The following is a 12,956-nucleotide window of genomic DNA, read 5'->3' on the forward strand; positions in this document are numbered from 1 at the left end:
ATAAACAACATGAATATGTATTGATTTTCCCCATATGACATATACTTCAGATTTTCCCAAAATTGTAATTCAACTTAGAATCCAAAGACCTATGAAATGGTGCTCTTAAGAGTAATTTTTCCAAAATGGTATTTCGTATTCTGCCTCGTTATGGGTTGGGTTGCCACTTAATTTGAAGTTCAATTTTGTTAAGTAGCATTTTGAGGATTCATTGCTAATCCAAACAGCCATACTCAAAGGAGTTGAAGGGATCTTTTGGAAAAATGTTACTTAGGATGCATAACATCCCAATTCATGAAATGGGAATGGGATTGTCTTATGGCAAGTGCTTTAAAATGTGAACACTACATTTATATCGATATATTGGTGAAAAATACATAAATTCGGGGAGGAAAAAACTCATTACTACTCTCCTCTAATAATGTGACCTTTTAGCTATCATCTCTACAGTGTTCCCAGTCAGCGTCATCGACGGTGACTAGTCGAGGCCGGCTTCGCCCTCGTACCGTTGGATCTTTAATGGTGCTCTGTCGACTGTGGCCTCCTCAGGCACCCCCCACCCTAGGATCTTATACATATGGGGCTTTTTCCATGGAATTTTTTATTTTAATTTGATCCCTAAGGAACCACATTTTTTAGAACTACTGCACCTACCAAATAACTCGGGTAATCCAACTAATTGTCTTCTGCTACTTCAGGATTCTAATGATGGTCAGCTGTTCAAGCACCTTTCTTTTTTGGCAGTTTATGTGCAGTGTAGGAGTTGCCTCTATTTATATATTCGTTAAAGCCATTGTGCTATTACATAGAATGGACTAATGACAGAGGATGGGTGAGATAACCTTTCATAGCTAGAGCTGTGATTCTGTGAACATTGCCTTTGTGTATGTGATTTTGGGTGAGTTAGAATTGAGTAGATTGTTGGAAACCAAGTAGTAGGCTTGTGTATTGGTGAACAAAATACAAAAGAAATTTAGGCTATGAGCTTGGAGAACTAAGAAAACTCTTCACTCAAAGAGAACTTGTCAAACCTTGCCTACATGATCATCTGAGTCTAGGAGAGGGAGAACTCATTGATGTCCAGACAGCAATTCACATTATAGCTGGATTCTTGAGTAGGCAGACAAAGAGGTAATAAATTTTATTTTATTTTCATAGCCTACACACACACATTCCCAAAGCAACATTTTTTTCATAGCCTACACACACACACACACACACACACACACACACACATATATATAAGTATGGAAAAAATCCCACCCGAAATACTAGTGTCAAAAACATGTTTTAACATTCTTCTCGAGATGGGTTAAAATTGGAGTCTCATGTATGAGAGAGAGATTATTGGATTTATTGTGAAATGTACTAATAATCAATTATTAAGTATTTGGAAAGATTTATCCTATGAGTTAGCTTTTGAAATTGAGAAGGCGTAGCATCCAACAATATATATGAATTATTGTGCTGTGCTGGCCCTAATTTTTTTTTTTTTATTAGTTTTTGGAAGAACCAATTCATAAATCTAAGAATAAAATAAAACTATTTAGTTAAAGATTAGAAAAGTGAACAAGAAAACATATTATATAAATATGTTTCTTTATGTGGTCATTTTTCAGTTTTTATTTTCAATTTTTAACTGTTTATGAAAAAAATTGAAATAGAATTCAAATTAAGATATATATATATATATATATATATATATATATATATAATTATAAAAGCAATAATATAATATTTTTCACAATTTTTCAATTGTCATGTAAAAAAAAAAAGATTTTATTATAAAATAAATTTTGATAGTACAACAATTAATTAAAATAATTATAATAAATTGTATTTTTATTTTTATAATATTTTTATTATATATTATTTGTAATTTTATTTTTTAATTATATATTTAAAATATCAATTGATTTAAAAATAATACATAAATATTATTTTATTAAAAAAATTAAGTTATATTAATTTTCATAAATATTAACCAAACATATTATCAAATTTTAATTTTTCAACTAGCCCTAAATTAACTGGAGAAAAGAAAAGAATAAAGGGAAGAGAAAAGCCTAAGGATGTGTTCAATGTTGAGAAAATAATTCTCAATTTTCAGATTCTTCTTTTGTAGATTATAAAAATATCACATTTTTTTTTTTTTAGTTCTTTAGCATTAATATAAGAGTTAGAATTTTTTATTTTAAAATTTTCAACATAATTATTAATAACCCAGAAAATAAGGTATATACATATGACAATATAATTTATAATTACAATGTGCACTCACATTAACTCAAAGCATCAATTAAAACCATACAATTTACATGTTATTGAAAAACTTTAGTGGATGTGCTCAATTATATAAAAAACAGTATAACAAAATTCAAGAATTGAACAACAAAATTTCTCATTTTCAAAGTAAACCATATGATCTAATTATAATTGCACAATTATATTCAAAAGAGTAGAAGGAAATTCAACAAATTTAGTGAGTGGAGGAAACTTCAACAATTTCTAGGGCAGGAAACATAATGCATTTTACAATGAAACAACAATCCAAAAAAAAATAAAATAAATATTAAACAACAGTTTGAATGGAAAAAATTAAATATTATCAGCGAAAAATTAAATTCAAATACCCAAACAATGAAATACAAATAAAATATTATCAGCACAAAAATTAAATTTAAATACCAAAACAATGAAATACAAACCTTAAGAGTAATGTTTGTCCACGAATCTTTTAACACAAATCACAAACTCTTTCTCGGATTATCAAAGCTTTTGATGAAATCAAAATAATGTAAAAATGTAAGCACTGAACATGGAAAACAAAACTTACCCCATCTCCTTATATAATTTTTGATTTGATGAAGCTCGCAACGATCACCTGCTCCGGAGTCTCCTTTCAACGGTCACCTGCTCGGCTCTGCAACAGGTACTCTGTTCGCGCAAGAAAGGAGGAAGAATGGGCGAGGTTATTCTGAAGCAAATCTCGCTACTTGGAGTAGCGAGATTTGTCACGCGTCGAAAGCCGGGTGGAGGTAATTCAAAAGGCAGTTGGCAGAGCATTAATTATCCCGAGAAAATCTCGTTACTTGGAGTAGCGAGATTTACCACGCGTCAAATGGTGGTTGGCAGAGATTTACCATGCGTCGAAAGCCGGCTGGCAGAGCATTAATTCTCCCAATTAAATCTCGCTACTTGGAGTAGTGAGATTTGCCACGCGTTAGCACGAGCCCTTCAAGCAAAAGTAAATCTCGCTACTCCAAGTAGCGAGATTTGGTTAAATATCGCTACTTGGAGTAGCGAGATTACGTCAGAGTCATTCTGGGAAATTCTTCCCAGAATGAGGTATTATTTAATATATTTTTTTAAAAAAAAGTTAAAATGGGAAAAAACTCTTTGGAGATGGGTTCTGTATCCTGGAGTGTGTGAACAGTGTTGAGGTTTGGTTAGGGTAGGGACAGAAGCTGGAGGTCAGGGATAGAAATGAGTTGACTCGTTTCTAACATGGTGAGTAATACTCAGGTCAACTCGTGCGAGTCAACCTAGGAGCGTGTATGAACCGATCCCAGCTGAGTCATGTGACCTTAACCACATGGACTAATCTCCTAAGTTTTGAAGTTGGGCCTGGTATTTGGTTTTCATTTAAAAAATAAAAAAAGTGAGGTCCGAGTAAAGGGCTAGCCCACATTGACTTTTTGAAATTGAGGCCTGGATCTTTTGAAAACAGGGCCGACCCAACTCAACTTTAAAAAAAAAAATTTAGGCCCAGATCCTTTGAAAACAAAGCCGGCCCAATTCAACTTTTTTAAAAAACAAGGCCCAGTTTTCAAAATTGGGTTGGCCCAATTAAAATTAAAACAACAAAACCTATTTGGTTTTCCAAAACGGGCTTCGTGTAGATCTCGCTTGTTATCTGGGAAATAGGCTTTGGGTTAAGAATTTTGGAATGGGCCAGTCAGTTGTTTCAAAAATGGGCTATGGGTTGAATTTTGAAATGGGCCAATTAGTATTTTGAAACAGGCTTGGGTTAAAGCTAAAAAGTTGGGCTAGGCTAAAATGGGAACAAGCCAAGGGTCCTCAGGCCCAGGCTCGAGTTTGGGTCAGTGGGCATGGGTCACATGGTTAGGGGTTCTGTGTTCGAAAACAGAGCTCCAATTTAGGTAGTCCCAAGGGATTCGAACCGTGACATGGGTTCGAGTATGAGCCTTAAACACCCTACACTCGCGTTCTGAAGAGAACCTGAATACTAGGAAGGTACCTGCATTCAAGTATGAACATAATGGCGCGAATTAACTCCTCAAAATAAAGACATGGAGAGAAGAGGTTTACCTAATCTTGTGCTCCTTCCATCTTCTTCTCCCTTCTATATCTGTGTGAGGGTTCTCTAGTTTGATTCTCTGATCTCGTACTCGGATCCTCCCTCCTTTAGCTCCTCTTGTCTCTTCGAATGTACCTTGATTTTGCCAAAAAATTCACTCTCTGCTCTCTCCTTTTTTAGAAAAATAGGGAGAACCTCCCCTCTCTTTCTAATTTCTTTCTCTCTTGATTCTGGTAGTGTTTATAGGCTCTCTAAGGGTATTGCCTCCTAAATTTCGCAAAGTTTTTTCTAAGCCCTTTTTTCTGTCCTCGCTATAGTGCGTGAGCCTCCCTATTTATAGGGAGTTTGGGGTGATCTTTGGCGCTAATTTCCTCAGTAATTCCCCACCAACGGCTCGTGTTAGGGAATAATTTCCCGCACATGTGATCTCCTCGTAGATACCCCATTTTTACCCGAGGCCAATATAACAAAAGCATTAATATTGTTATTTCTTTATTATTATTATTAATATTATTATTACTTTTAGATATTATTTTATTATTATTATTTTACTATTTCTATTATTATTATTATTATTATATTATTATTATTTTTATTATGATCATTATCATTATTTTAAATATTATTATATTTTATTTTATTGGGGTATTAGTATTATTATTATTATTATTATTACTTTGCTATCATTATTATTATTATTATTATTATTATTATTATTATTATTATTATTATTATTATTATTATACTACTATTATTATTATCATCATTGACCTTATTATCATGGTTTTTATTTTGCATTATTATCCTTATTGTTATTATTTTTAAATATTACTTTATTGTTATTATTATCATACTATTATTATATTATTATTATTTTCAAATCTTGTCATTATTATATTACAATTATTATTATTATTATTATTATTATTATTATTATTATTATTATTATTATTAAGAATTATTATTAGTTACCATATTCATTATTACTATAAAAGTATAAAAATAAAAAAACAAAAAAAAGAAAAAGAAAATAAAAGAGGGAGCTTTAGGGTTTTGAATTTTTTTATAAATAAGAAGGAAAAGAACACTCTTAAGGGGGGCAGAGAGCCATTCAAAAAAGAAGAAAAGAAAACCCTGGCTTTCTCTCGAGCAGGCAGCCGCCGCCGGACCTTTAGCTCCCTTTTTCTTCATCTCCCCAGTCGCTCTTCCATCAATTTCTTCAACCTCACCCTTTGCCTTTGTGCAGTTGATCTCCCTACCCCCTCAGAGAAGCCCACTTCTAGCCAGCCATCTCTCTTCTCTCACAACCACGGCCTCACAAGATTCCCAGTGGAGGCCCCCCTCTACTACAACTCCGACGAGCCACCACCAAGCCAGACCATCATCTCCAGTTACCATAGCGCAACCAACATCGTAGACCACCACACATCAATCTCCAATAAGCACCCAGCCTCCCACGGCCGCACTAGCACCACGGCAACACCCCTGCTCCCTGCGGATCCTGTTTTAGACCACCAGAGCACCAGGCAGCTACCAGCCGCGGCCTGCTCCGGGCCACTGCATCACCACGGATGGCCACAAGAAGCCACGCCAGGCCAAGTGACTCGGCCTCTTCTCCACCATCGCAGCCGTCACACCATCTTCGTCATCGCCGGAGTTCGTGCTAAGACGAGCCGCAGTATAGTCTGCAGCCACAACCATCGCCAAGGCGAGCCACCATCGCCGCTCTCTAGGATTGCCGGCCAACCCGTTCGTCCACCTCAAGTCCGGCGACCCCCTACACCAACGCCAACTCAGGCCTGCTGCCCCACGGCCACAGCCACCAGTCTCCACCCGCTGCAACTCCGGCGACCTCCAGCATCACCCACAACGGTAAGCCCCTGGTAAGCACGCACACACTCTTGTATACACACACACCCACTTGCCTGTAATCATCCGTATTTTATTTCTTTTGTAAGTTTACTGTGTTGTATATTGTTTTTATAGTTGGTTTTGTTTGCTTCTGTTTTAACATTTAAAGTTTAATTCTTTATTATGTATGTGTATAAATTAAATGATTAACTGATTTTGATTAGTTGTGTTTTTTTTTTAATATGCAGGATTAAGCTCTTGATTGTATATATTAAAAAGTCAGTTTATGATATTTGTTCATGCTTATTTGTTTATTTATTTATCTCTAGATATTAAATATGTTTGTAGAAACTTCATTTTAGAAATTCATTTTAATAGTTAAAGTTTGAATTCTCGTTGTATTAATAATATTAATATGGGAGTTTTAAAAGTTATGGTGTATGTTTTAGTGTTTAAACGCAGTAATATCAGATGAAGTTATTTGAGTATATAATATGTCGCGGCGTCCCAGGAGCGCGTGTGCCCCGGGCGGCGAAATTAAAATTATTTTAATATTTTGAGGAAAAATATGGTGTAGGAGTCGCCACTAACCTTTAGTACGGTTAGAACACATGATCACTACCCCGTTAGGGGTAGAATCGGTCTACATTACCAGAGTTGGGGTCGGGAGTTCGGTTACGCGAGGGGAAGGTACGAGCACCCCCTACGCGCCCGTTCTTAAGAACGGCACCTAATTAATTTAAAATTATCCTTAAGTTAATCTAATAAATCTTTACATTACTCCTTTTTATGAATTTATAAATACATAGGAAAATAAATAAATATATACATATATTCCCTCAGAGCTTAGGGTACGTGATGCCCAAAGGCTAATACCCCTTGCAATTAAATCATAGGGATAATAATTAAGAAAATACACCCCCAAAATTTTGAAATTATATGTAAAATTTTATAGGAAAATATTAGTATGGGAGGTTTTAATATATATATTAATAAGATAATAAACTAAGAAATTAAATTACCATAATACGTGTAATAAAAATAGGGATATAATAATAAATTGCTATAATACCTAATGACATGTCCTAATAATAAATCCACCTAATAGATAGTAATGATATACACACAAAAATAAGAATGATAATATAATACTAAACTTATAACAATAACGATAATAATAATAACAATAATAATAATACTAATAACAGTAATACTAATAATGACATACCACACGTAATAATAATAATAATAATAATAATAATAATAATAATAATAATAATAATAATAATAATAATACACAAGCATATAGTAAGATATTAACATTCTATAAATATAATGATACTCACTTATAAATAATCAAAACCTCAATATATGCACATATGTAAACAATTAATTCCCAAGATAAATAACGATATATACAATAGTCATTATGGAAACAATTAATCCCTAGAATAAATATAGGATGTATACTATAAAAGTTATGGAAACAATCGTAGTCTTACCATTAATATACAATGACAATGTGGGAACAAATTAAACCCTAGAAATTATATACTTTTATAAACATGTAAGGGAAAGAAATTAATTATGGAAACAATTCAAGTAATGAATCTAATAGGAAGTATATACAAACTCTAGAGAAATCAATATGCCACAAAAGGGGAACCCTAAAAATAAATATGGAAATAAATTTAGTTTTATCAAGGAGTGTTCAATAACATGAAAATACTAGAAATTGATATGCAATGATGTGGACGAAAATTAATGTTCAATAATAAGACTAATAATAATAAGCAAATAACTCAAACCCTAAAACAATACTTAAACATAAAATTATCAACCTTCTAAAAACGTGAAGACTACCAAAATCCTAATCAAACCTACACATAAAATATGAAATGATTTAAATAATAAACAATCATAACCAAAACCGTGAACGAATTTAAATAACGCAAATAAACTACAAGAAAAATTAAACCGTATTAACATGATAAACCTAACCTTAAAAAAAACATAAATACTAACATGGAAAACAAAATGTAAAATAACACTAAACAATATAAATTGTTAAATAATACAACATCGATTAAAAATACATGCTAAATAATACAAAATCACTTACCGGCAATAGCTTAGAATTCTCACCACTGAACTACAGTCACAATATAACAACAATAATATGAATACACAATATTACATAATAATACAACAATAATATTACGTAAATATACATATACATGAGCTTAACATTCAATAATAAAACATACATTTATATTTATATATACTTGTGCAAAAATTACGATATTTCCCAATAAGCTAAAATAACCTTGGATATTATCATTTAAACAAATGTTACAACATAAAAAAATACTACAATGCGTATTACAACACAAAAATAACAACAAGGAAAATATTGCATGGATATCAAACGTTAAAACACATATTACAATAATAAAATCCAATAATAACAATATTATTTAATATATACAATAAATTTAGACATAAATTAAAACTCCCTAAATATACTACGTGCGAAAGCACATGGACAATAAATACACAATAAACCTGCAAAAATTAATACCTTAAGTCAATAACACACATGTATGGGATGATAAAATATATGTCAAATAAATAAAGAATACACATAGGCTATTACACATCAGAATAAAATAATGAAAGTATTAAATCGAGCCATTACGTATATATAAGATAACGATGTCAATACAAAATAATAATAAAAGCTTTATTACGATACTTGTACAAACACTTTAATAATAATACATGACTAATACATAATAATAATAATAACAATATCAATAGAAATTCTATGATTAATATACAACAAATATATAGTAGCCATATGAAACATCTATTATTAATCATATAATATGCATGTACAACAAAACAAAAAACTTAAAGTTATAAATCTAAAAATCCAAACAGTGTGCGTGTGTGCGTTCGGTACATGTGTGGGCTTGTGTGTGTGCATGGGTAGGGGGACTTACAGAGGTTTGCTGGACTGCTGTGCTTGGAGCAGAAGGGAGTTTCGGCTGCTGGAGATTCGCAGCAGGAGAGGGCTGGACTGGCCGTAAGGTGCTGGTGCGGTGATGGAGCTCGCGGCTGGTCCTGCTGTGCTTGGAGCAGAAAGGAGTCTCGGCTGCTGGAGATTCGCAGCAGGAGAGTGCTGGACTGGCCGTAAGGTGGTGAATCGCCGGAGTTGATGGCTGGAGGCTGCCGCTGCTGCGGTCGTCGGAGCTGCGAAGAGGACGGTGGCCTCCGAAGGAAAGGTGGAGGCTTTGGGCGGTGTCAGTCGGCAGCTTCAGCAGGAGCAGCAGCTGTGCATCAGGAGATGTGGCCGAGAGTTGCAGTGGAAGTCTTCGGGCTGCTATGGCTGTGAGTTGCAATGGGAGAGGGAAGAAGATGGTGAAGCAGGCGGATGGAGAGGATGAAGGAGGTCGGAGACGCAGGGAAGAAGAAGAATTTTTTTTTTTTTTTCTGCTTTGGCTCCTCCGTGTGTCCTTATGCTGTGTGTGCCCCGGCTGTGTCCTCTGTGCAGCGCCGGATCCCCCTTCTTATAAAATTTTTGAAAAAAAAAACCCTAGCAATATTTCCTTTTTCACTTTGGTATTTTCTCTTTTTTTGGAAATAAGATATACTACCACTATGGTTATAAGGAAACAAAAATAATAATAATAATAAGGTAATAATAAATAACTAAAAAAAATAATAATAATAAATAAAATAATAGTAATATATAGTAATAAAAAACCTTATGATAATAAAAATTAAAATAATAATAATAAATAATAATAATATAGAAGTAAAAATAAGTAATAATAATAATACTAATGAAAAATAATAATAATAATAATAATAATAAGAATAATATAAAGAAAATAATAATAACAATAATAATAATAATAATAAGATTAGCGAAAAATAATAATAGTAATAATAACAAATAAAATAATAGTAATAATAGTAATAAAAAACACTGATAATAATGATAATAAAAATAATAATAAATAATAATAATAATATAAGTAAAAATAAGTAATAATAATAATACTAATGAAAAATAATAATAATAATAATAATAATAATAATAATAATAATAATAATAATAATAATAATATAAAGAAAATAATAATAACAATAATAATAATAATAATAAGATTAGTGAAAAATAATAATAATAATAATACATACATTGGGCCTGGGTAAAAATGGGGTGTCTACAGCTGCCCCTCTTTGTAGGCTTCGTCGCTTCAAAGCAAAAGTAGGAATTCTCCTAAGTTATTTTGTAGCAACAAGCCTGCAAGATAAAAGACGCTGATTTTGGACCCGACCCATTGTAACGGAGGAGACCAATATGATTTGTGAACACCGATGTGCATGTCTAATTGAGAGCACATGAGAATGACTTGCGTCGAGTGTAGGAACCCGAGCTATAGTTCACAGAAGGTGACTTGGTACTTGGACCAGGGTGTCAGGAAACCGAGCTATAGTTCATCGGAACGGGTGACTTGCACCGGGTGTAGGAACCCGAGCTATAGTTCCATGGTAGGGGTGGAACTTGCACCGGGGGTGTAGGGAAAACCGAGCTAGGATATAGTTCACGGAAGGGTGACCTTGCACCGGGTGTTGTAGGAAACCCAAGCTATAGTTCACAGTAAGGGTGACTTAGCACCGGGCTGTAGGAACCCGAGCTATAGTTCACGGAGAGGTGACTTTGCACCGGGTGTAGGGAACACGAGCTCAGTTCACGGAGGGATGACTGACCGGTTTGTAGGAAACCGAGCAAAGTTCACGGAAAGCAATAGGGTGACTTGCCCGGGTGTGGAACCCGAGATATAAGTTCACGGAAGAGGTCAATTGCACCGGGAAGTAGGAACCCGAAGCTATAGTTCACGGAAAGGTGAACTTGCCCGGGTTGTTGGAGGAAACGAGGCATGTCAGGAGGGATGATTCCACAGGGTGATGTAGGAACCCGAGCTATGTTCACGGAGAGGTGACTTGCCACCGGGTGTAGGAACCCGAGCTATAGTTCACGGAGAGACTGCACGGGTGTAGAACCCTCGCTATAGTTATGGAAGGGTGACTTGCAAAGGGGGTAGGAACACGAGCTATAGTTCACGGAAGGGTGACCTTGCACGGGTGTAGGGAACCCGAGCTATAGTTCACGGAAGGGTGGACTTGCACCGGGTGTAGGAACCCGAGCTATAGTTCATGGAAGGGTGACTTGCACCCGGTGTAGGAAAACCAGCTATAGTTCACGGAAGGGTGACTTGCACGGGTGTAGGAAACCCGAGCTATAGTTCACAGAATGGTGACTGCACCGGGTGTAGGAACCCGAGCTATAGTTCACGGAAAGTTGACTTGCACAGGGTGTAGGAAACCCGAGCTATAGTTCACGGAGGATGACTTGCCGGGTGTAGGAACCCGAGCTATAGTTCACACGGAGGGATGACTTGCAGCCGGGGTGTAGGAACCCGAGCTATAGTTCACCGGAGAGGTGACTTGCCACCGGGTGTCAGGGAACCCGAGCTATAGTGTCACTGGAAAGGGTGACTTGCACCGGGTGTAGGAACCCGAGCTATAGTTCACTGGAAGGGCTGACTTGGCACCGGGTGTAGGAACCCGCGCTATAGTACACGGAGAGGGGTGACTGCCCGGGTGTAGGGAAACCCGAGCTATAGTTCACAGGAGAGGTGACTGCACCGGGTGTAGGAACCCGATCTATAGTTCATGGAAAGGGTTGACTTGCACCGGGTGTAGGAAACCGCGCTGAAGCTATAGTTCACGGAGGATGACTTGCACCGGGTGTAGGAACCCGAGTATAGTTCATGGAAGGGTGACTTGCACCGGGTGTAGGAACCCGAGCTATAGTTCACGGAGAGGTGACTTGCACGGGTGTAGGAACCGCAAGCTATAGTTCCCACCGGATGTTCATGGAGGTGACTTGCACCGGGTGTAGGAACCTTGAGCTAGGTAGTTATGGAGGATGATTGCACGGGTTAGAACCCGAATAGTTCTGGGGTGACTTGCACCGGGTGTAGGAACCCGAGCTATAGTTCACGAGATGACTTGCACAGGGTGTAGGAACCCGAGCTATAGTTCCGGAGTGATAACTCAAATACTAGTGAGACAAAGGTTGTTTGGATAGTGATCAAAAGAGATGCATTACAAGAGGGGTATGACTAGAATGCAGTAGTGCATGTATGCTGTCTACTGTGATGCCAGATCATGGGGATATGTTGCTATATGTTTTTATGCAATGCATGAAATGCATGGTAATGAATAAAGGAAATGCCTGAATCTTTCCCCTGGTGCGTCTATGATCAATAACCTCATCTTTCATCTTGGCCATGCTTTGATACTTGCCATATTTGTAATTGATCTTGGCTCAATTTTCTTAATTCACCCAATCATGGGGACGACTGACTTGGCTAAAAGGAAACTCACTAAAAAAAATCCGCCTCAGTTGAATGGATCTATAACCAATATTAACCCTGTTTGCAATTGGATAGGGAGACAAGTTTGACACGACAATTGCCTCATTGCAAATGCATCAGTAAAAGCTCTCAGTTTCATATGAAGGCTACAACCCCCCCAGATTCTGCCTCTTTTATCGATTGAACACCACATTTCCAAAGGACACGGGATCCACCCAAGTCATGTTTGCTAATCATGCCTGAAACAAGAAGCATACTAGCGAACTCTTTTGATTACCCTATTCTCAAGAATATGAAAAGGGCCCCCCCTTTTTTTTTTTTTTAATATC

This window comes from Malania oleifera, chromosome 3 (genome assembly GCF_029873635.1).
Source record: "Malania oleifera isolate guangnan ecotype guangnan chromosome 3, ASM2987363v1, whole genome shotgun sequence".
Classification (NCBI taxonomy): Eukaryota; Viridiplantae; Streptophyta; class Magnoliopsida; order Santalales; family Ximeniaceae; genus Malania; species Malania oleifera.